We start from the raw sequence: 26,010 nt of genomic DNA, 5'->3' as shown, positions 1-26,010 counted from the left end.
GAAATGCCATGTTTATGGTCACTTCGCCAGAGGCTGCCCGACCAACAATGAGGCTGTGCAGGGGAAGGAGGACGAATGGAATCAAGCCAAGCGCCTCAAACCTTATCTTAAGACACAGAAGCCGGGAGGCCCTAATGGCAAAGGACCTCACTAGGCCTTTGCTCAGCGGATCCCGCCCAAGCTTGCTCCAAAAAATAAGTTCGATCCTCTTAGCTCGCAACCAAAGGACACCCAGGAGGTCGTGGTCCAAAAGGAGACAGAAGCTACCCAGGAGATCGAGAACCAAAAACCAGTTTCTCCAAGCAAAGGTACTTCCTCAGACTCCCTTAAAGGAACCAGTTTCTCCCAAAGGTACGACTTTAGAAGATGAGGAAGAAGAGCAGGAAACGGACGAGTCAGAGGAGGAAAGAGAAAACGGAGAGTCCCAAACCTCAATAAGAAGATCTACAAGAGGCCGTAAAACTGACAGGGAAAAAAGAGAGCATGAGACTTACAAAGACAAGCTACAGGGCAGCCAACCAACTCTGGAAAAACTGCTAGCCTCAAAGCCTAGGATGTTGAAAAATCAGCCCCAAGGCTCCAAGGGAGCCCACCAGAAACATAAATAATGAAGGTCATCTCTTGGAATTGTAGAGGTATGGGGAGTAAAGTTAAGGAAGAAGCCATGAGAAGCCTAATAAGAACAGAAACTCCAGACATACTTCTCGTCCAGGAGACTAAGCTGGAAAACAAAGTCTTCCTACAAGCAAGCAAGAAACTTTGGTTTAAAAGTGAAGCAAGAGAAATCTCTGCCCGGGGCGCCTCAGGAGGGATTGGCACTCTATGGAACGCCAGCAAATTTGCAGTCACCTTTGACGCTAGTAACACTCATTGGCTGCTGCTGAAAATGCAGAATCTGGATACTAAGGAAATCTTTTGCCTTTTCAATGTATACTCTCCAGTCAATGTGGGGGCAAAAAAGGATTGTTGGGATTCTATAAGGCACCAAGCAGACTTGATAAACCTGGAAAATATAATTATTGTTGGAGACCTCAATCTCACTCTTCACTCATCTGAAAAAAGGGGACGCAGCGCTGTCCGAGATCCAGCAAGGAAATGGGCAGAGGATCTTATGCAGGACTGGGACTTGCTAGATATCAAACCTTCTTCCGGTAAGTACTCCTGGTCTAACAAAAGAGTGGGCCCTGGTCATATTGTTGCCAGATTAGATAGATTTTTCATTCAAAGCTCCTATCTGTTACTAGGTTTAGAACCCATAATGCACATTCTTGCTAGCAGCATCTCGAACCATAAGCCCTTAAAGCTAGAGCTCCTAGCCCATCTTGATCTGGGTCTTATTCCCTTTAGATTTAGTCCCCTCTGGGTCAAGGAGCCAGACTTCACGCAAACAGTCAAGAAATGTTGGAGTCAGCCTGTCAAAGGATCTCCTTTCTTTATCTGGGAGGAAAAGCTTAGAAGGGTAAAAGGAGTTCTAAAACGATGGGTCAAAACCCTGTCCAACCTTGAAACAGAAAGAAAAGCCATTAAAGCCTCTCTTGCCTCTCATCAAACTCATATGGAGAACGTTATAGTCACAGAGGAGTTGTTAGATCAAGAGGCTCATCTGCAATAGCGCTTCCATAAGGCCTGCTTAGCTGAAGAAGAATACTGGAGATTAAAATCTCGAAATCTCTGACTCAAAGCAGGGGATAGGAACATTGCTTTTTTCCACAAACAAGCCCAAGCCAGGAAATGCTTCAACACTATCTCTGAGATTAAGGAGGATAACAACACTCACAAGGATTTTGAAGGCATCAAGAAAGCAGCCTTATCTCACTTTCAAAACTTGTATAGTGAAGATAAAGATCTACACCAATACTCAGATTTGTTAGACATTATTCCCTCTGCAATTTCTTCTCGTATGAACGAGATCCTTGAGGCCAAAGTCACTAAAGAAAAAGTTAAAAAGGCCCTTTTTGATATGGATCCAGATAAGGCCCCTGGGCCAGATGGCTTCTCTGCCAGGTTTCTCCAAGTTTGTTGGCCGATTGTTGAAAAGGATCTTTTCAAAATGGTTCAAAAGTCTCAAAATACTCAGAAAATAGGAGGCAGCACAAACTCTGCTTTCTTAGCGCTCATACCCAAGGAAAAAGGCGCCAACAACTTCAGCAGATTCCGTTCGATTTCCTTATGCAATAATGGGTACAAGTTAATCACCAAAGTAATTGCAAATAGACTGAAGCTCATTCTTCCCAAAATAATTCCGGAGAATCAAGGAGGCTTCATCCAAGGAAGGCAGATTGTGGACAACTTCACCCTAGTTCAAGAGGCAATTCATTCAAGTCTTCTTCGAAAAGAACAAGGTATGGTGATTAAACTCGATTTAGCAAATGCTTTTGATCGAGTAAATCATAGCTTTCTTTTAAAAGTCATGAGCAAGTTTGGTTTTGGAGCAAACTTCATTAAATGGATCCGGGCACGCATCTCTGAGCCATGGATTGCTCCTCTTGTAAATGGAAGAGCCACTGATTTTTTCAAAGCTTCGAAAGGGCTTAGGCAGGGGTGTCCTCTTTCCCCTTTGCTATTTGTCATCCAAGCCTCTATTCTTAGCTTCTTGTTAGACAAAAAGATGCAAGATCAAGATATTAATGGACTATGTATTGCAAGAGGGGTCAAAAACATAAATCACACCTTATTTGCGGATGACACTCTACTTTTGGATACTGCCTCTCTTTCCTCTGTCTCTAAATTTAAAGCAGTTTTGGATGATTTCAGTGAGGCCTCCGACAGCATTGTAAATAAGAACAAATGTCACATCTTCAGCTGGAACACTTTGCCCAAATTGCTCTCCGTTATTTCTAGATGTTTGGGTTTTGCAGCCTCCTCTTCTTGGACCTCTTTCAAATACTTGGGCCTCCCTGTTTTTCATAAGAGACCTGCAAGCAAAGACTGGCTCCCTCAGCTTGAAAAATTCAAGACTAGGATCCAAGCTTGGGGTTACTCCTGGCTCAACACTGCTGGCAAATCTGTCCTAATTAAATCTATGCTTACCAGCCTTCCTCTATTTCAATTTGTTGGGCTTCTCGCTCCAGCAATCATATTAAAAAAAATGGAAGAGTTCATGCGGAGGTTCTTTTGGAAGGGAGGAAAACAGAATGAAAACAAGATTCCCCTTATCAGTTGGGAAACCATCTCCAAGCCACTGTGGGAGGGTGGTTTGAATTTCAAAAACCTCTGTCAGCAGAATGTGGCTATGGCAGCTAAGATTATCTGGAGGATCATTGCGCCCAAGCCTGGCTGGGCCCAATTGGCTCTCTGGAAAAAGTATTTCAAAGGTCCTTGTTCTAGCTGTTTAGACAATGTGATTCATTTGCCTAACTCATCGTTCCTTAAACTGTATGTTAAAGCTGCTCCTTTAATCAATGCGCACTCCTACTGGATCCCAGGAAATGGCAAAAAGATCAACATCTGGACTGATAAAATTATGAATATGGACTCAATTGAAGACAGAGCCTCCATTAGAGCGCTGCGATGTTGGATTGATAGAGAGGGGCTGTGTTCGTTGTGGGATATTTCTCTTTGGAGCGATTCTGTTTGGGCAGGTTGGAAACGTATTGAGGTGCCGGCTCATCTGATCAATGAATGGTCCACGTTGCTTGACCTCCTTCATGGCTTGGCGCCCACGCACATGAAGAAAAGAGATTCGAAAGGCTAGGGGCCGAATGCCAGAGACTATGCTGTCTCCATGGGATATGCCAAGCTGAATGAGAAGCCATACGTCCCCCCCAACCTAGCACCTTGGCAGGGGGTCTGGCGTTTTCCTTCATGGCCCAAAGTCGATTTCTTTGCCTGGCTTCTTTGCCATGGCAAAATCCTAACGTATGACATTCTGCAGAGGAAAGGGTTCTATGGTCCCTCCATCTGCTCGTTGTGCAACGAAAATGCAGAGACAGCAATCCATCTAATCCTTGAATGCAACTTCTCTAAGTAGATCTGGTTCTCCTTTATTCACAATTTGGATCCCAACTTTTTGCTTCCTTGCTCCACTGCTGATCTTTTTTCTAATTAGGCTAGCCCATCTCCTAAATATCAGATAATCAAAACTGCATGTGCTGTCCTTCCAAAGGTTATTTGTTGGCAGATATGGTTAGAACGAAACAGAAGAATTTTCAGAAATACTAAACAGAATCACAAGGCCTTAGAAATCAAGATTAAAAGTCATTTAAAGGAGTGCTTGACTGATCTAAAAGATGATTCTAATCTCAGCCAACAAGACATTGCTTGGGGATCATTCCTTGACTTGCAATTTCAATCAGCAGTTAGAAACGTCCCTCCTCTTAAAGACTGGGAAATAAGAAAATCTGAAACTGACTTTCAAGACTGGCTCAAATCGCAGTCAAGGCACTCTCTCTTTTTTGATGGGGCAGCAAAGGGCAATCCGAGCAAAGCTGGTGCAGGAGGTGTTGTTGTAAATCCAATTGGGGAAAAAATTCATTCCTTTGCTTGAGGGCTTGGACATTCATCCAGCATTCAAGCTGAGGTTTTGGCCCTCTTTCAAGGCCTCAAGATCCTCAAAGATTTAAATATAAATGAAGCAAATATTGTAGGTGACTCCCAGATCATTATAAACGCAATGGTTTCCAATTCCCCAGCTTTGGATCTTAAACTAGCAAGGCTGATATCCAAAATTAAGGGCTTGGAAAATGCTTTTCAGAAGTTGAATTACTACCATGTGCTGAGAACTCATAATAAAAAGGCGGAGATTGAAGCCAACACAGCTGCCCTCCTTTCTGCCGGGGTCAAGATGAAAGACGAAGAAGAATCATGGGAACACATCACATAAGCTGATTATTGCCATGTTTTACTGCTTGCTCTTAAATAAATTTGTTTGTATCTTCAAGTGGGGAAAAATCTCTGAAATCGAATCTATAGATTCCTTATCAAGGAAGAAGTCTTCAAGCTTCCGCTGCATTCTCATTCTTAGCAGTGAGATGCAACAGGATATAGACATCCTCAATGTAATCAAATTTTCGGCATTCAGGCCAAGATGAATACAAATACCCCATAACCGTTTCTGTGAAAAAGAAAAACAATCTCTTTTCACTCTAAAAAAAGTTTGCATCTCAAGAGATTTGATCTCTCTCAGCGTTTGATAGATCTAGAATTAAAAAAGATCTAAACTAATTTAATTATTAATTATAATTATAATTATAATTATTAATTTTATGTATTTTTTTTATTTTTACAATCAAAATGTTAAACAACATATTACAACATCTCTACCATACTAAATAAGAGAGTGCCTCTAAACACAAAAAAATACTGATATGATGAAATATCTTCAATCATAAATACATAAACATACATTCAACTATGCTCCTCTATGATTGCCATGTTACTAATTCCCTATTCTACTAGAAGTGTAAATATTGAGATGATTGTCAATATTGAGATGGCAGACAATCAAACTCAACCAAGACCTCAAAATGGTACATGATTTGTGCTCCACTTAGTGTTACAGGCGTATCTAATTTTCCGCTTAGTGTTACAGGAGTAAAAATATTGAGATGATTGTCAATATTGAGATGGCAGACAATCAGACTCAACCAAGACCTCAAAATGGTACATGATTTGTGCTCCACTTAGTGTTACAGGCGTATCTAATTTTCCACTTGGTGTTACAGGCGTATCTAATTTTCCACTTGGTGTTACAGGCGTATCTAATTACCAATGAAATCATTTAAAAAAATAAATCAAATGAACACTTCATTTTGAAGAGCAGTTTTGAAAGTTGCCAGGGTAACAGGACATTCGAGATGTTGTGTTTTCTTTTCATTTGGAACTGGTAAGCCTCAAGGCTCAAACATATTTCACCAAACACCAACCATGTTCTCACAATTTGGCAGTTCTACATCAACTGCTCTTAAGAACCGTGTTGCAATCTCAATGGTTTGGATAGTTACTTTTGAACACCAACTCTCACGGCCTCAAGAGTATGACTGGTCAAAATTTTAAATAAACACCAGGTAAAAGTTTCCATTTGAGAAGACAAAGAAACATCAATTATCACATGAATTTCAAACACTTAAAAAAGATATTAAAAAACAAAACATTCATTCACCATGTTAAATCCCTGTACAAAACATACAGAAATCAAGACGATCTGCAGTTATTGATAGTCAATTCTCTCTGAGCAAGAGTGATTGTATCCTTTTAATAAGCCCATTTTTAATCTCCTAAGAACATGATTTCATCAATACCTAAACATAGATTGAATTGACAATTCAAATATAAAGGCCTGCAATTCATGGTATTACATGTTCCATGAGTCATAGTTTTTACTGTAAGTAATAGTATCGTTAGAACATAATGCTTTGCTGAAAGGGCATACTAAGCCCAGATGCATCAAAAAGAAAAGCAAGACCAGTAGCAACACAGTAATTCTCTGGACCCTGCAATTGGGTAGCATATGGAAAACAAAATTCAATCACATTTACCAACATTGCAACCAGCGAGCTCCAGTAAGCTGATATTAACCTCAATCTAAACTGTACCGACACATTACATCCAAAGCTATTAAAACAGACTCGCCCCATTAAAAGTATCTATAAATTTTAGGCTAATGCACCATCATCAAGACCATTTTTTTTACTACAACAAAAAATAGCATCAAAATGCCCAACGACCTCAAAACCCTAAAAGCCCAACCTTGCCGGAATTTATCACATTCGTCTCCTTTTTCGCTTCTGGTTAATGGCTTTCTTCCTTTTATCGATGGCCGCCTTCTCCTCATCAGTCAACGGGCTCTCCAGACTCCCGGGAGAGGGCGCTACAAAGGTTCTCCCATTGCTTATTGCCTCTATCATCTCCTTGAAATAGGGACTACGAATAAAATTGAAGGGTATGAGATTGGCATAAAACCACCTGGCCACAGCCCGATCGGCATCTTCCTTCCTTCCCTTGGGCCATGACATTGCTGTTGGAGCCGAGGCAGCAGTATCGGTTCCACCATTACCGACCCCTGATCGATCCCCGTCCCCTTCCGTTTCCTCTTTCCCTTCTTGCATGTCTTCAGAATCGCTATCCCCATGCCCCTCCCACCGCCCATTTGTGCGATAAGCACCACCTCCTTCTTCAGCGTCGTCCTCATTGGCAAATACAACTCCAATAGCACTGTAATGATCTTGAACCAGATGGGTTTTCACTTCTTTGCGAACAGAGAGAGCACTTGGGTAGATTTTGGAACAGAGAGAGCACTTGAAATACTGCTCATTTCCTTCCCCCACCACTACCACATAATTCAATTCATGCACAGTTGATGTCACCATTCTTTCTTTCACACAGCTGCAACCAGTATTGGAGGTCGTATACCCCTCACTCAAATCCACAAGCCCTCTTTCACTAAGTCTGCTGAGATAGGCCAGTGATGGAGAAGGTAGCTTAAAAAAGGCGGGCCTGAGGGGAAAGTGAAAATTGGAGGGAAGGAAAATGTGCCCCAAAACCGAGAAACTATTTTTAATATAATACATATATTTTATTATAATAATAATTTAATTTTACACTGTGGTTAAGTTAGATAGTTCTATGGTTGTGGTTTAATGGTTAGGTGGGAAGGTTTGGTTCCCACATATCTTGTGGTCCAATCCTAGGCAGGACTGTGTACACCTGAGTGTTGCTCTAGGCGCAATTTCTTCAAAATTAGATATCAAATTGGTGCATAAGACCCATTGTTTTTTTAGACAAGGGAGACGTCAAATTGGTGTATGAGATCTTTATGTTTGTGGAACAAGAGACCTACTTCTCAACTCTTACAAAAGCATACATACTCCACCTCATTTTGATTGAGCCTATGAGCTTTTATGAGGAAACACATGCTTTTAACTATTAGGCCCACACAAGAACAAGGACATTCACAAGAGAATTTAGAACCCGGTTATAGGGAGCAAACTCTTGAGGGAACTTGGCAACTTGAGCAAGGATCGAAATTGACGCTGGGGTTTTACATTAGGGTTCCATGGCGGGACGCGCAGGAGGGAGTGTCGCTCCCTCCTACAATCAGGCAGTCATAGAGGGAGGAAAGGAAGTAGGAGGGAAGCATTTCAAAAAACCGTTGGAAAACATTTCAGGAGCAAGAGGCAATGAGACAGTTGGAAGAAACAAATCCTAGGATCAGGAAGGGAATCAGCAGGAAACAAGTAAAGAAAAAGAGAAGGGAGGCGGCAGCAGAAAAACGACTTCCACAAGAACTACGGGAGTCTGCAAACCCAAAACGAGCATCATTCCCCCCGTCATATTGAGTGATCCAGCGATTCAAGCGCACAGGGACCATATGAAAGAACATGCGATGATCTGCAAGTTCATGGAGTTATGGCCAACAGAGAGGGCATTACATATCTGGATTAGAAGCCATTGGAAGCCAAAGGGAGAAATACATTTACATCTAGGTTCTAAGGGCTTTTTCATGGTGGTGTTCACGAACCTAGAGGACAAAGACAAAGTGTTTGAGGGGGGGGCCTTATTTCTATGTTGCGGCAGGACTCTACATGCCGCCATGGATGATGAACTTTGTCCCGGAACGTGCAACATTTACATCCGTACCGGTTTGTATTAGACTATACTCATTACCTCTGGATTATTGGCTACCAGAATCTTTGAAAACCATAGGCAACAAGCTGAGGCATTTTCTGAAGATATCAGAGGCAACCCTCAAAGGTAAATATACCTCCTTCGCCCGCATATGTGTGGAAATGGATCTATCTGGAGCCCTTCTGAAAGCAATAATTTTAGAGGTATGTGATGAAGAATGGGTGCAAACGATTGACTATGAGCACATACCTTTCAGGTGCCGCAAATGCCATGAACACGACCATCTATTCAGAGACTGCCCAACAAACAATATGGAAGGCAATGGGAAAACCTCTTTGGATAGAGATCATGAGGGTTTTACCAAGGTTGTGGGCAAAGGGAAAGGGGGTAAACGGCCACACAAGAAAAGCAGTGAAGACAGAAATACAAGACACGACAGTTTCAAAATCCTAGAGAAAGTAGAGGAGAACGTGGAGACAGTCCAGGACAGGAAGAACGCATTTAAGGAGCAGGATACAGAAGCTGAAATGGAGGACATCATAGTAAACAACCAGCAGAAGGAGGATCTACCAAGCTACATGGAGATCAATAAGGACCATGAGATGACTCCAAGTGAGGTAGAAACGAAGGACCATGAACTACAGGAGAATCTAGATCTAGAACTATTTCTGGAACAAGGCAAGGACAAAGGAGTGGACTCCTTGCCAAAAGAAGACTATGATCGAGTTCAACAACTCTTTCTATGGAGGACGCAATTGAAGGGAACTGGTGTCAAGAGAAACCACGAAAACCTGGAGCAAAGTAGGGTCAAAATGATGGAGAATTCACAGGCACAATCTCCAAAGAATCCAAGAAGGAAAAGAGGAAGAAAAAGACAGAATGAACTACTAAACAAATGTGGAAAACTATTGATTAGCTCAGGTAAGATGAAAGATCTTACCAGCCATTCCTTTACTAACCTTTCTTAATGAAGCTTATAACATGGAACATTAGAGGTATAGGTAGTAGAAGGAAATAAAGGAATCTAAGAAACAGAATAAAAGAAGCAAAACCAAACATGGTCTTAATTCAAGAGACTAAATGTTCAATGGATAAAATAAGAGAAATTCATAATAACTGGTTAATCAAGTATGAGTATTTAGAGCTTAAGGCAAATAACTCGACAGGGGGGATTCTAACGATGTGGGATCCACAAAAATTTGGAATCCTGGATGTTGAAGCATCCAGGAACTATCTATCTTTGGTGTGTAGTCTTGTAGGTGATAAGGAGACTTACATGATAACAAATGTTTATGGACCTCAAAAGCAAGCAAATAAACTCAAGCTTCTTACCTCCGTGGAAGATCTAAGAGCAAGACATCCCAATATGCCTTGGATAGTTGCAGGTGATTTCAATATGATAAGATCTCTTTTGGAAAAAAGAAAAAAGAAAAAAAGGAGACACTAGACAGCTAGGCAGAGACTCTGAAGCCTTTCAAGATTTCATTAGGAACATGGGAGTAGTGGACACTGAGACAATAAATGGAACCTTCAATTGGAACAATAAAAGGGGAGGAGCTTCTCAAGTAGCTTCCAAAATTGATAGATTTATTATTTATGAGGATCTCCTCCTCACGGGACCAGCCATCACCGCTTCCATTATGCCCTTTGGAGGCTTGGATCACTGGCCAATATAGCTAGAAGCTACCTTTATGGGCACTTCGAGAAACACGCCCTTCAGATTCGAAAATGCCTGGCTCTCTCACCCCAAATTTATCAATAACATTGACAAATGGTGGAAAGAAGAGTTAAATATTCAGGGTACCAAAATGTTCATGCTCCAACAGAGACTTAAACATATTAAATCCAAACTTAAAGCTTGGAACAAAATGGAATTTGATGATATCCTCAAGGCCAGAATAGAAACTGAGCAGAAACTATAGGAAATCAATCAGATCAATGTCACAGAGCGCTTTAAGGAAGAGAGGCAAAAACTAACTAACTCTCTGTAGGAAGAATGGGAGGATCGCTGTCTTCAAGAGGAAATTTTCTGGAGATAGAAATCTAGGATTCAATGGATCAAAGAGGGAGAAAGAAATACAAAGTTCTTCCACAAATCCACTATGGCACACAGGGCACACAATAGAATCACAAAGATTAAGGATTCTCAAGGTATTGAGCTTGTCTCTCACACGGATATGGAATCGAGTCTAGTTCAACACTTCTTCAATATTGCAAAGGAGCCATTGGAGGATAGATCTAGGTTCATTGATCAATTCACCCAGTATATTCCCAAGTTGGTCACCAAAGAGGACAACCACAATCTCAACAGACCGGTCTCAGAAGAGGAGGTCAGTGAGGTGATTAAGGAAATGCAAAGTGGAAAAGCACCAGGCTCGGATGGATTCAATGTAGACTTCTTCAAAGCCTGCTGGGAAATAGTCAAGCAGGACATCCTCGAGGTTGTGGAAGACTCGAGAAAATCCAAAAAGGTTCTGAAAGCACTGAACGCTTCCTTCATAGCTTTAATCCCCAAAAAGGAAAATGTTATGACTCCGGATGGATTTTGACCCATAGCGTTATGCAACGTGGTGTATAAAATCATCTCCGAAGTAATAGCTAATAGACTCAAGCCCCTGCTACCGTCCCTCATCTCGGAAGAGCAAACAGGCTATGTGGAAGGAAGACAAATTCTCAACAACATCATCCAAGCACATGAGGTGGTACACTCTCTTAAATGCAACAAGCAAGTAGGTATGATCATTCAGTTGGACCTTGCAAAAGCCTATGACAAACTCAGCTAGTCTTATATCAGAGCTATTCTAAATGCCTATGGCTTTGACCAAAACTGGATTAGATGGGTTATGGCACTAGTTACCATAACCAGCTTCTCCATTCTACTTAATGGAGCTCCTTCAAGTCCCTTCACCCCTTCTAGAGGGCTAAGACAAGGAGATCCGCTCTCATCTTTCCTCTTCATCCTCATGATGGAAGGTCGAGGTAGGGCAATCAAAATGGCAAATGTTGAAGGTCGAATTCAGGGTATTAAGCTCACCCCGAATGGAGAGGCTAACACTCATTAACAATTTGTGGATGATACTATGTTGCAGGGCATACCCACAGTTAGGGAAGCAAGAGCAATCAAAAACATCCTAAACGACTTTGCTATGGCAGCAGGAACAGAGGTTAGCCTTAACAAGTCCAAAGTTTTTTTTTTCTTTAATGCCAATATTGCTATACAAAGAGACATTACCAGGATTCTTGGTTTTCAAAGGGAACAGTTACCTTCCAAATATCTTGGCATTCCTCTTACTGACAAACCTCTAAGCAAGAATATATGGGAATCAATTTTAAATAAACTTCAGGACAAGATCAGAAAATGGACATGCAGATCCTTAAATTTAGCAGGGTGACTTGTGCTCACACAGGCGGTCCTACAGGCCATTCCCATTTTCATGTTTGCAGCTCTCCCTGCTCCTCAAGGTATTAAGCAACATATAAGGAGTTTACAAAGGGACTTTCTATGGGGCAAAGGGGAGGAGAAAAAGAAGTGGGCCCTAGTGGCTTGGGATAAGCTCTGTAGGCCCAAAAGCCATGGCGGCTTGGGGTTGCATGACCCGGAAACTCTCAACAAAGTTTCGGGAGCTAAGCTTTGGTGGAGATGGATCAAAGAGTCAAATGCCCCTTGGGCCAAGCTATGGAAACAAAAGTATGCCAAGGATTGGCAGGAGAAGGATCACATCAGAATGTCAGGACAGATTAGGGGCTCACACATTTGGAAACTTGCTTGGGAGAACAAAAGCATTCTTCAGCAACACTGTTTCTGGGAAATCTGAACAGGGGACTGTGCTCAATTTTGGGAGGACAGCTAGCAATAGGAACCCATCCTGAACAGGAATGACCTAATAGCCCTTAAGAAAGACACAGAGAGCAAAGTTCTGTTATTGGTAAAAGATTTATGGGACTAGGGAAGTAATAATGTAAAATGGAGAAAATGGAAGGACCTAGGTTACAGTGATGAGAGTCCTTTGAAGGCCAAGGCAGATGCTCTTACCCAGGACTTAGAGCATAGGTGGATTCTGGTTTCCTCCTCACCTGACCAACTAAGATGGGGGAAGAACAATGAAGGTAATTTTAACCTCAAAGAGGCGAAACAGGCAGTCACAGGTTTTAACTTTGTGAATACTGAACAAGTCTGGAAGGAGCTTTGGCAAACTCCTCACTGGATGAAAATAAAGTTATTCATCTGGCTGGTGCATTAAAGAAAGATCCTAACTTGGGAAAACCTACTAAAGAAAGGGTTCATTGGCCCCTCCAAATGTCACCTTTGTGACTCACATGAGGAAACAATTGAACACCTACTCAACCTCTGCCCTTTTTCTGCTAAGGTGTGGAATTGGGTAGCCTCAATCTTCAGACAAACCGACAAGGATAGTCTCAGCATATCCAACACATTGAAAAACTGGAGGAAGAACTTCTCAGAGAATGAGATCATCAACAAAGCTTGGATGTTGGTACCAGGTTTTGTCATTTGGAATGTTTGGAAAGAGCACAATAGGCGAATCTTCAAAGATAAAGCTAGTGAGCCCTAATACATAATCAATCAAATTCTAAAATAGCTTAAAGACACAGTTAAAAGCCTTTTGAGGTCAATCCCCAAGGATCCTCCTCTGCCTCACGAGGAGAATATTATACTCAATTTGGGACTACAGTACATCAGTCATCAAGGAATAATAAAGGGAGTGACAACAATAAATACAGGGGCTAGCAATTGGAAGCCCCCTCCACAGGGCTTCTACAAGATAAATATTGATGGAGCTTCTAAGGGCAATCCAGGGGTAGCTAGCTTTGGGGGTGCCATTAGAGATCATCAGGGGCAAACAAAATACATCTTCCATGGCCACTTGGGAAAGAGTACCAATAATATGGCTGAACTCCTGGCATTAGAACAATGCTTGGAGATCCTGGTGGAGGCAAATTTACAGAATGTTATCATTGAAGCAGATTCAGAATTGATCATTAGCGCTACCAAGAAAATACACAATGGAACTTTTCCAGATAAAGTGTTGAAGCATTGGAAGCTATTGCAGGTTTTTTACCGTATCCACTCTCACCTGCAAATCCTTAAAACGATAAGATTTGTTCATGTGAAAAGGAAGGTAAATATGCTAGTGGATCGGCTGGCCAACGAAGGAGTGACCAATAAGGACAGAGACTCTCGGCATGCCTGGGAGTCGTTACCTACCGGAAAATTGCAAGAGGACTGTTTCTACCTGGCAACCAAAGATATGGAACTGTGGATGAACAAAACTGATTGAAGGGATTCAGGAGACATGTGGGAGGATGGTATCACCTAATTCGTCTACTATTCTAGTTTTGTTTGCTGTCCACAACTCTGATCACTTTTATCTGAATGATGAAGGTAACGATTTGGGCAAAACCACAAATCTGGTTGCCTGTGTGCATTTGGCTCAGCGGGTTTTTGATGGAGACTCCAAGCGGAAGGCTCAGAAATGTTAGTGGGAATGGTCGGATGGTCTTCGCTTGACGACTGAGCGTTTTGGTTTTCCCACGAAACTTCAGACACAAAACCATATATGGTATATCGCGTGGGATAAGAATGGTATTTGGTTTTTTGTAATGTGCCTCCGATTCCACTCATTGTGTGACATGTTGCATCGAGAGGTGAGAGAAAACTGCCTTCATCGGACAGTTAACCCCCGCGCTTCTCGTCCACCCGATATCCATGATGGTCATTGGATCGGGGTTGAGTAATCAATGATGGGGATTGGTTCGAGCTTGTTGCTCGAGAGTTCTGGACTTGACATTGTTTAGTGGACTCAATCTTTAGTAGTTGTTGGGTTCATTTGTTTGGTGTAGTGTGGTCCACTGTGGGTCCCTTTGTGGGCCCCCAGTGGGATGCCTGTAGACTTTTTGTGGGCCTCGGTCCTTGATTTTTTGTCGTCCTTGCTGACTGGGACACTTTGTAATCTATGTAATTTTGGTTAAATCAATAGAAGGTTCTTCTCTTACTTATCGAAAAAAAATAATAAAAAAAATAAAAAAAATAAAAAAAAAAATAAAAAATAAAAAAAAAAAAAAAAATAAAAAATAAAAAATAAAAAATAAATAAATAAATAAATAAATACTATTAGGCCCACACAAGCTATATTTATTTGTGATTTTATGTTTGACGTGAATTTTTATCATGGTTATTTAGGTAGATAGCAATAAACCATCATTCATGGTTTTTGGCTTTAGCATTTGCATTGTTTATTTATTTTCTTATATTGTATTTATTACATGGAGTGGTCTAACGAAGTGAATTTTGGCTTTTGTGGGTAGATTTTTTAGTAGATTTTGTCTAATTTGTGATTTTGCATTATTATCTATTTTATTGTGTTCATCATATAACTTTAATATTCAAATTGTAAGAATCTATGACTACTTTGTTGAGATGACTTAAAGGAATGACGACTTTGTTGGAATGACTTAAAGGAATGAGGATGATGTTGTAACTGGTGAGCACCAGTATTGCAGCAAGAATGCTGCGACTCCTGGGGCTTCCTACTTTACTTTTATCAATCTGGTAGTTCGTAACAAACTTGGAAGTGACGGCGCTGTATGCACAAGTATTAGCTCTTACTACAGGCTATCACTTGGTCAGCTAGCACAAGATCACTAGGAGCTTAAGCCAACTTCTATGAATTCTCAGAAGAAGCTTTTAGCTGTGATGAAAGAAAGCTAACTCTAAATAGGCTATTCTACTTGCAAAAAGAGAAAGAAGACTGGAGTGTAACGCAAACCCTAGCAAACCCTAATTCTTCCAACTAACCCTACTTTTGCAGAAAAAGAGATGAAAACTGATGAAAGGAGTGTCATTGACTAATGAGGAGGTAAATTACATCTATTCAAGCTACTTTTGGAAGGAAATGGAGAAAAAACATCTTTTTTTTTGTTTTGTTTTTGAGTGTTTGATGTGAAATTGTTATGCTGACAATTTATTTGTTTGTGGTTGTGGCAAAGATTTGGTGGCGATGGAAGGCGACCTTGGGGTTTTCAAAGGTGTAGGAAGGTGTGGGGGAGTCCTACGAAGCCTCTGGTGACCTTCTGGAGACTTACTCTGCAATTAGACTTCAAAAAGTCACTTTCAGGAAATTCTACAGGAGGCTGCAGGGGATCTACAGGAGGATGTTGAGAGTTGTTTTTAGAGGTTTTAAAGGTGGAAAAATGATGGGAAAGGGTAGCTGAAGATTAGAGGGGGGTGTCAAGGTGTCTGAAGCTCATCAAGGATGATTAGGAAAGAAAATGATGGTTGGAATTGTTCAAGAGACAAGAGGGAAGCTTATGAGAGAAATGCAGAAATTAGGGCAGATTCGTGAAGGGCTGTGAATGACTTGTGAAACCTGTGAGAAAAGAGATGATGATGGTTGCTTTACTGATGTAACATGAGCAAAGGTGTGTTGTAAGCGAGCTGCAAGTCAAAATACTGAAATTGAGTAAGAAAAGAACTAGCTGTACCAAAAGAACAGAACTATCTCTTATGTTAACCTAAATTTTAACCTAGAAGATTAAAATGTTGAACAGTGCTATATGAACAGGAAAGCATGTAAAGAGACTTATTGCAGAAACATAAATGAGCATGGAAAAATGGATCTAAAGCAAGACATTAACCTCTGAATCAACTATAACACTAGAAATTGCATGGGGAAAGCAAAACTATGTTTTTAGTGGCAGCAAGCAGATCTCGACCTCAATTCATGATCCCCAAAGGAGGAAAGGAGGTCAAGCTCTGTTGATGGCCTTTTTGTATGTTTATCTTACCACTATTTAACCTACTTTAGCAACTGAAATGGAAACAGCTATGTAAACCAACAAAAACAACCTATTCTAATCAAGGGAAAATGAATCCAACATAAATTAATTCATGAACTGAAGCAAAAACATATAAGTACAAAGCAAGAGGTGTTGGGCAGCTTGGGTCGGGCCCTAACCCAAAATCTTCAACCCTCTGAAAGAAATTAGTGCTGGCTCAGAAAATATTTCATCTCCATTATCCAAATAAAAGTCACATTACATAAACTGTTCACAAGAGTAAGCTCGAAAATGAGCTGAGCAAGAACTACAACAAAAGTGCGAGAATTTTGACTAACATCCAACTAAACTATTGAGCACCTAAGCCCTCCTATTTATACAACTGGAGCCTCCAACAGCTCTCCTAAAATCAAGGAGGCTTGGCTCCCAAGACTAGAGATAGACAACAATTCTTCTTCACTTGCTCGACTGCCCCTTTGATGCATTGATGTGGCTGCTTGTGCTCCGAGCTTTCTGAAGGAGGATTCGAGGTAGGGGGTCATAAATGAGGGGGACACCCTCCTACAAATCCTCTCCCTTGTTTTCCTCGAATATTGGCTGCCAAATGCTCATTAAACCTTTGACTTTGTCTCAAAATTGACCAAAAATCTGCATAAAGCACACATTAGACTTCATGGCATAATGACTAACCCAATTCACTCTATTAGCATAAATATAATAAAAAACATGCAATAAACTAATGAGAATGGTGGATTAAGCTAAGTTAGGAGGCCAAATGAGCCCATATAATTACCCATTTATGGGGCTCATCATCACCCCCCTATTGAATGTGTTGCTCATCCTCTGAGCAACTAGTCTATCTCCTCATCTTTGATGGCCCTAATGGTTTCCCTGACATCCCATGCCTCTGATGTGAGATCCTCTTCTTTATTATGGAATCCTACCTTTCTGTCCACCTCTTCCCACTGCTGTTGTTCTTCTTCCTCTTTTACACCTTCCAGTAGGCCCAGCAGCAGTGGAGGACTCAATTTGAGGCTAATCCAATTGGCCTTCAAACTCTGCATAGAGCGCTTGTACAATGGTACTCTCCTTAATGCTTCTTTCATCCTTGTTGGGGAGTGATATTCCCTGATCTGCAAGCTGTGTGGTAAGGTATTCCACCTCCTCATACAAGCATGAATACAGTTATCCCCAAGTAATCTTTCCATATCCTCAAAATGTGCAATGGCTTGTGCTCGATCACTTATATATCTAGGGGCAATTTGAGGATTATTTGCAAGCAGCTGGTGTGCTGGGTTGGGGATCAGGTTCTTGTGGCTCTGTAGCTTCCTCCTTCTATCTCTTCTCTTTTTTTTCTTTTTTTTTTATTATCTCTGTTTGCTTTGTTTCTTCCTTTTCTGTCTCTTCATCCGCCTCCTCTTCTATCTTAGTTTCTTCCTCCTCCTTTTCTTGTCCTGCTGAATCATCAATTGCTTCACCTTCTCATAAAACCTCCTGTCATTTTGTTTATGCTTCCTTGGAAAACTAATTATGGAAATGGAGAGAAACTTTTTTTTTGAAGAAAAACAAAGAGACAGAGACCTTTTTTTTTTTTTTAACAATAAGCAACAATTTTTTTATGAATTTCCTCCATCCAACAGTTCTATGTTCTCCTCAAAAACTAAACCTCTGTTAGCATATTTTGGTATTCAATGGAGATATGCCAAGAACCTACCTTTACAGCCCAAGAATTGTGCTAAAAACTGTGTTTTTCCTCTCCAAAATAGCTTACTGGCCCTCTTGTAGAATTGGCTATAGGTGCTCCTGTAGGACCTGTTACTGCTCCTATAGAACGCCGATAGTAGAATGATGGTTGAGAGCAATGGAGAACGATGGTTTTGAGGCTGTGGGGTGACAAGGAGCTCGCTGCAGCTAAGTGGACAAGGATGGAATGAAAGACAAGGTGGTGAGAGTGTTTTGAGGAGTACTTATGGTTGTTTATGGATATTTCCGGTGATGGAGGGTGAGCTGGCCAAGTGTACATTGGCCCCATTCGGACTGTTGGTCCCCACTACTGTGTCATCATGACTTCTGTCCGAAATCACTTCCCATCATTTGCATTGGAGTTTATACACCCGCCACTACCTATCCTTTAGATTTTCTGTGAGTTGACTAGGCACACGTGTGGTGGTATCTCCGAATGAGCACAGTCGACTGGATGAGGGTGGCCAGTTAACTGGCCACCTTTCTTGTCCAACCCTAACCATCTCATTCGTTTATGTAATTTTTTAATTACACAGATGCAATAGAGGAGAGGGTTAGACACTTATCTGCAAGTCGAATGCTCATGCTGTGGTGCTGCTTGGTTCTTTTGCTGCTGCATGCTCATATTCAGTTGTTGCATGCCTATATCCCTTTTGCTGTATGCTTTTTGCTGTTTGATGTGTGGTTGTTTTTCTTGTGCATGTATCCTCTGGCTGGATCTAAGCTGTAGGAGTCTACTTCAACCTTTAGATTTTCACCCTCATGTTGCTGATGCTAGATTTTAATGGGACAGTGACTTGGTTTGTCCATATCTCCCAAACGGTAGACTGGATTGACCTGAAATTTTATGAGCATGTTTCCATCATCATTATGCACATCCCATAGAAAAAATTTGGTCAATGGATGCACGGATTTCAAGAAAAACTGAAAATGGCTGAAGGTGATGGAGGTCGATTTCTTGGAAACCGTGCACTAGAATTGGCTGAAATTGCTTGGGCATGTTACCATCATCCATATGCATCTCCCCATGAAACAATTTTTTAAATGGATGCACAGATATGGAGAAAATGCAAAAATGGCTGAAGGTGATGGAGGCCAATTTCTTGGTAACCATGCACTGGAATTTGCTGAAATTGCTTGAGCATGTTACCATCATCCATATGCAACTCCCCATGAAACAATTTTTTAAATGGATGCATGGTTTTCAAGTTAGAGAAAAAACAAATTTTTGCTCTATGTATTTTTGTATCAGAGCATCCTGCAGTTTTTGGACAGTAAAAAAAAAATGAGCTTGGGCTGTAATGCAGACTTGGAAATGATGGAAGAGAGGTTTGAAGACTGCAGGAGGATTTATAAACCCTTTATGAAGCTTCCCTATTCCCCAAACTGCTTTTAAAATCCATTTCTAGCTCTCTGTAATTTCTACAGGAGCCTCTTGTAAAAAACACAGTTTTCAGAAAAGAAGCATAGTGAGGTGGAAAGAATGTCAAGAATGATGGAGAAAAGTAAGGGAAGGTAGGATAGGTGTTGTTATTGGTTTCAGAGCTTTCTTGGCACCTGCTGCTGCTTCTTGAAGTTCTCTTGCAAACTTGCAATACAACTAGAAATTCATTTTTCTTTTTCTTTTTCTCTTTTTTTTTTTGAAAACAACTAGAGTGCCTCAAGGAGGTTTTCACTCTAATTGTTTGCCCTGGGCACCTCCAAGGGAGGTTTTCACCCAGAGATATTATTCTCTTTTTCTTTTCTCTTCTTTCCAACCCATTGACTGCCTCATGGAGGTTTTCACCTTAGAATTTTTTTTTTTTTTTTTTTTTTTTTTTTTTTTACCCTACCCTACTTGAAAAACAAAATCATTCTCAAGTATAAGAATACTTCCAATGGAGCCATGTGCACATCAAGATGATAGACAAAATGATGTGGAGGCTTGAAATGTATGCTTTGACATGTATCCAGATTTCAGAGACCAAATGATTTGACTTTGAAGGGATCAAGCATAGTTGAGGAAGAGAGTACTACTGCAACTTAATGACTGTCTGCAACTATATTTGAATATAGTTGTGATGTCCTTGGTCCTTTTGCTGATCTGGATTATTCTTCATGTCTTCTTCTATCATGACCTTCACATCTTCCTCTTTTTGTTGATTTTTCTCTTGAAAACATGGAAGATTTGATGGTAACCATGAGGGAGCTCTCTCGATCTCTGATTCTGATGTCTTCTCTTCATCAAGTGCAGCCCATAGTTCTTTGATCTTCTCTTTTACATATTCTTCTGCTGGATGTGGTCCTTCAATGATATCAACATAATATCTTTTTTGCAATACTCTTCCTTAGCTATGGTGAATATCATTGAGCTCAAGAGGAGTTGTTTGGAAGTGTTGTACCTCAGCATTGTAATTGGGTTGAGCTACTCCAATGTGCAGTTTTGGAAATGGTGGTTCCCCACTATATACTTGCTGAGCCTATCTGTTGTTCAGGTTCGGGTTCGGCTGGGCAGGCATTTGGGGTTGCCTTGGTGGAGCAGGAGGCAATGGTTGTGGTTGAACAGGTGGTGGAGGCAAAAGAGCGGGAGGAGAGTTGTACTAGGGCCTCCACCCTTGATGAGATGCATTCCACTGAGGTTGCAGCTGAGCATAGGGTTGAAATGAATGGGTGGCTGGTTGGGCATGATATGGAGATGTGAAGGACCAAGGAGGAGGCGTGGACTAGGAAGGATGAGTAGGGGGGCCCCAAGAAGGTATGGATGTGACTTGGTTGGGGTTGTAGTATGCTTGAGATGTCCCTTGCATCCCCTGCTGGTATGGTCTAGGTCCATGCGGCCTCTTTTGGTTTATGTAATAGATCTGTTCAGTGACTCCTTCGGCCCCTTGGTATACAACTTTAAGTCTGGGCAAGGACGGACACTTGTCTGTAGAATGATTTTCTTCACAGATTGAACAAACCTTTATAGATTTCAATGGGCATTCATTCCTAGGATGCCTCCTGGTGCATCTAGGGCAAAAAATGGCCAAAGCCCTCTCTGCTTCCTCTTGTTTCCTTTTGATATGTAAGGCATCCATTTTCATGGCAAGAATCTGTAGCATCTCACTCTTGAGGTCTTCCAACATGCTTCCAATTTCACCTTTAATGGATGAATTGGAAGAAAAGGTACTGCTCCTAACATTTCTGTTTTTAGCCATTGGCTCTAGAGGAATGTTTTCTTCTTCTTATTCCCCTATAGGTTCTTCAAATATGTCTGGTTGTTACCTAAGGGTTTTTCTTGATTGCAGCCACCGAAGAAGAGAGAAGGTTGGTTGTGTGAAGTAGTGGGGGTGTTGGGCAAACATTTTCCTAAATTATCTCTATTCCTACGAGGCATGAAAGAAAAAAAATTTGGTTGGTTTTTGTTTCTTCACTGCTTGTACCTGCAAAACTGAAATTGATTGAACAAACAAATTGTAACTACTAAAATGAACTTGCTGAAAGGAAATTGCAGATTTGTAATGAAAGCAGGGAAATGACTAATCTGGAATGAAAATTGCAGAATTGAAAGAACTAATCTACTTTTGCTGAAATGGAAATTGCAGAATTGAAAGGGCTAATCTACTTTTGCTGAAACAGAAATTGCAGAATTAAAAGAACTAATCTACTTTTGCTGAAATGGAAATTGTAGAATTGAAATGAAAGCATGGAAATGCAGAATTTGAAAGAAACAATTCTTCTACTTTTGTTGAAATGAACTACTTGGTAGAATGTTGTAGTAGAAAATAGAAGAAAAGCAGTAATCACAAAATGCTCTGACGCTTCCCCGGCAACAGTGCCAAAAAGTGGTGAGCACCAGTATTGCAGCAAGAATGTTACAACTCCTGGGGCTTCCTACTTTACTTTTATCAACCCGGTAGTTCGTAACAAACTTGGAAGCGATGATGCTGTATGCATAAGTACTAGCTCTTACTGCAGGTTGTCATTTGGTTAGCTGACACAAGATCACTAGGAGCTTAAGCCAACTTCTATGAATTCTCAGAAAAAGTTTTTAGTTGTGATGAAAGAAAGCTAACTCTAAAGAGGCTATTCTACTTGCAGAAAGAGAGAGAAGACTGGAGTGTAACACAAACCCTAGCAAACCCTAATTCTTCCAACTAACCCTACTTTTGCAGAAAAAGAGATGAAAATTGATGAAAGGAGTGCCATTGACTACTGAGGAGGTAAATTACATCTATTCAAGCTACTTCTGGAAGGAAATGGAAAAAAACATCCTTTTTTTAGTTTTTGAGTGTTTTATGTGAAATTGTTATGTTGGCAACTTATCTGTTTGTGGTTGTGGCAGAGATTTGGTGGCGATGGAAGGCGACCTTGAGGTTTTCAAAGGTGTAGGAAGGTGTGGGGGAGTCCTAAGAAGCCTCTGGTAATCTTTTGGAGACTTACTTTGCAATCAGACTTCAAAAATCACTTTCAAGAAATTCTACAGGAGGCTGCAGGGGATCTACAAGAGGATGCCAAGAGTTGTTTTTAGAGGTTTTAAAGGTGGAAAAATGATGGGAAAGGGTAGCTGAAGATTAGAGGGAGGTGTCAAGGTGTCTGAAGCTCATCAAGGATGATTAGGAAAGAAAATGATGGTTGGATTTGTTCAAGAGACAATAAGGAACCTTATGAGAGAAATGTAGAAATTAGGGTAGATTCGTGAAGGGCTATGAATGACTTGTGAAACCTGTGAGCAAAGAGATGATGATGGCTGCTTTATTGATGTACCATGAGCAAAGGTGTGTTGTAAGAGAGCTGCAAGTCAAAATACTGAAATTGAGCAAGAAAAGAACTAGCTGTACCAAAAGAATAGAACTATCTCTTATGTTAACCTAAATTATGACCTAGAAGATTAAAATGTTGAACAATGCTATGTGAACAAGAATACATGTAAAGAGACTTATTGCAGAAACATAAATGAGCATGGCAAAATGGACCTGAAGCAAGACATTAACCTCTGAATCAACTATAACACTAGAAATTGCATGGGGAAAGCAAAAACTGTGTTTTTAGTGGTAGCAAGAAGATCTCGACCTCAATTCATGATCCCCAAAGGAGGAAAGGAGGTCAGGCTCTGTTGATGGCCTTTTTGTATCTTTATCTTATCGCTATTTAACCTACTTCAGCAACTGAAATGGAAACAACTATGTAAACCAACAAAAACAACCTATTCTAATCAAGGGAAAATGAATCTATCTAACATAAATTAATTCATGAACTAAAGCAAAAACATATAAGTACAAAGCAAGAGGTGTTGGGTAGCTTAGGTCAGGCCCTAACCCAAGAGCTTCAGCCCTCTGAAAGAAATCAGTGCTGGCTCAGAAAATATTTCATCTCCATTATCCAAATAAAAGTCACATTACATAAACTGTTCCCAAGAGTAAGCTCGAAAATGCGCTGAGCAAGAACTGCAACAAAAGTGCGAGAATTCTGACTAACATCCAACTAAACTACTGAGAACTTAAGCCCTCCTATTTATACAACTGGAGCCTCCAACAGCTCTCCTAAAATCAAGGAGGCTTGGCTCCCAAGACTAGAGATAGACAACAATTCTTCTTCACTTGCTCGGTTGCCCCTTTGATGCATTGATGTGGCTGCTTGTGCTTTGAGCTTTCTGAAGGAGGATTCGAGGTAGGGGGTCATAAATGAGGGGGACACCCTCCTACAAATCCTCTCCCTTGTTTTCCTCGAATATTGGCTGCCAAATGCTCATTAAACCTTTGACTTTGTCTCAAAATTGACCAAAAATCTGCATAAAGCACACATTAGACTTCATGGCATAATGACTAACCCAATTCACTCTATTAGCATAAATATAATAAAAAACATGCAATAAACTAATGAGAATGGTGGATTAAGCTAAGTTATGAGGCCAAATGAGCCCATATAATTACCCATTTATGGGGCTCATCAGTGACCATGAATAAAAACCCCAACACACATCAGGGTCGAAAGCGCGCTTTGAGTGCACTCAAAGTGAGTTGAAGCACAATCATGAAGACTTCCAAGGCTATATGACAAAAATGACAACAAAAAAATACTAAAAAGTGAACGAATTGACTTTCATACCCATTTGAATTGTTACAAATGTTTTGAAATTTTAATTTTGAAGGCTCCCTTTTAAAACTTGGTGTAGCTGCCAGCCCTAGCACATTCAAGGCTATCTAAACTGTATGAATCGATTTCCATGCCCAATTGGATAGTTACAAATAGTTTAAAATTTAAGTTTGGCTTTCTATGAACATATTTTAGGCCTTAGTAATTAATGTGATATTGCACATCTCTAGAGTGGCTTGAACATATTAAAATAACATGAGGCTAGGCAACCAATATCCACCCTACTATGTAGTATTAAATGTTGCATGAGGGTGGGTATGCATTGTTAGATTATTACCATTAACACTTCGATGGTGCATTCTCATCCTTACGCAACATTCAATGTTGCTTAGCAAGGTGCTTAATGTTTTCCTAAGCATTGAAGGGAGGCTTTGACCTTTGTTGTGTCATCAAACATGACCATAGGGGTGCCCCTCTTCACTCCATGTGTGGAGCCTCAGAGGTAATTGCCATGTGCAACACTATCAAGAGGGTGCTTTGTCTTCCCTATCACATGCTCAAATCGTAGATCCCTCTAACTCTAACAAATACAATTTATGATCTCTGTTATTTTTTCATTTTCACCTCTCCTTTGGTTGCTACACGTCTTTGTTGGGTTGGAGTTTTTCATTTTTATGTTATTGTTATACTTATTGAGTTAGTTAAAGATATATGTAATGATTCCCCTGAGTATGCATGCATTCTAGTTTTTTAAGCTCTGCTCTCTATAATGCATCTTTCTCTATGCCTAGGAATCGCCTTATATGTATACTATGTTGTGTTGAGCTAAGGAGTTGGATTGTTAGCAACTATATGAAAGGCACAAATTGTATAGGTATTGCAATAGTTAGGATTTTCTATGATTTATTTATTTTTATTTTATTTATGTTCCATGTGTCCACATTACTTTTGATTGGTTAATAGATTGTCTTTCTCAAACTTTGAGGAAACTGGTTAACAATCCAAGACCTAGAGGCATCTAGTGGAAGTGAAAATTTACCACCATGCAGACCACCAATGAGCCATTTTTAGGTGGCATGATTTTTCTTGGATAATGGTGATGAGTCAACCCGCATTCATGGATAGTAAACAATGATAATTGTCCTCGTTGTTGGTTGACTGCCGAGTTATGATAAGTTTTTCCAACTTCAAAAGAAAAGAAAAAATGTTAGAAGGTTTCCTTATTGTGTTGTTACGTTGTTGGGTGAGTAATGTCTCAAGTTCCAATGCTCTCTTGCAAAATAATGTGCATAAAGAAAAACAACAATCATAATTCCTCATTCATTGTTTCAACACTCAAAGGAAAATAATATGTGTAACACCCTAGTTTTAATCCTTGGGAATTGTAATGTAATTGTACATTTGTGGTTTATGGTGTGATCCAAACAATATGGGCAAGGGCTAAGCAATGTATATTGTAAATCAAAACTATAAATGATAACACATCATTAATTGTAATATGAGAGGGATGATAACATTGGGTGGTGATGAGTCCACAAGAGAAGGGGCTAAAAAGTGGGGTTTTGGGGGGATTCCACATACCTAGAGTTGATTTGGTTTGTACAAGGAATGAAATGAAAGGTGGGAAAGGAAATGAAAAACACATGGAAAAATATAACAGAAAGCACAGTAATATGGTGAAAACACAACTTCTATTAATAAATGAAATAACATAATAGTGTAGAGCACAAACTAGCTAGAATGGTGGTAGTTATGTTTGAACAGAGAGAGATGGCAGTTATGTGCATTCATAAAAGCTATTACAAGAGGCCAAACAACTAGAATTTTATCATAAAGAAAAAAACCCTGGAGGTC

The sequence above is a fragment of the Pinus tabuliformis genome, chromosome 2_1, assembly GCF_031772625.1.
Source record: "Pinus tabuliformis cultivar Carrire ecotype Pingquan chromosome 2_1, CPIR1, whole genome shotgun sequence".
NCBI lineage: Eukaryota > Viridiplantae > Streptophyta > Pinopsida > Pinales > Pinaceae > Pinus > Pinus tabuliformis.
The sequence above is the reverse complement of the archived record's forward strand: the minus strand, read 5'-3'. Positions refer to the sequence as shown.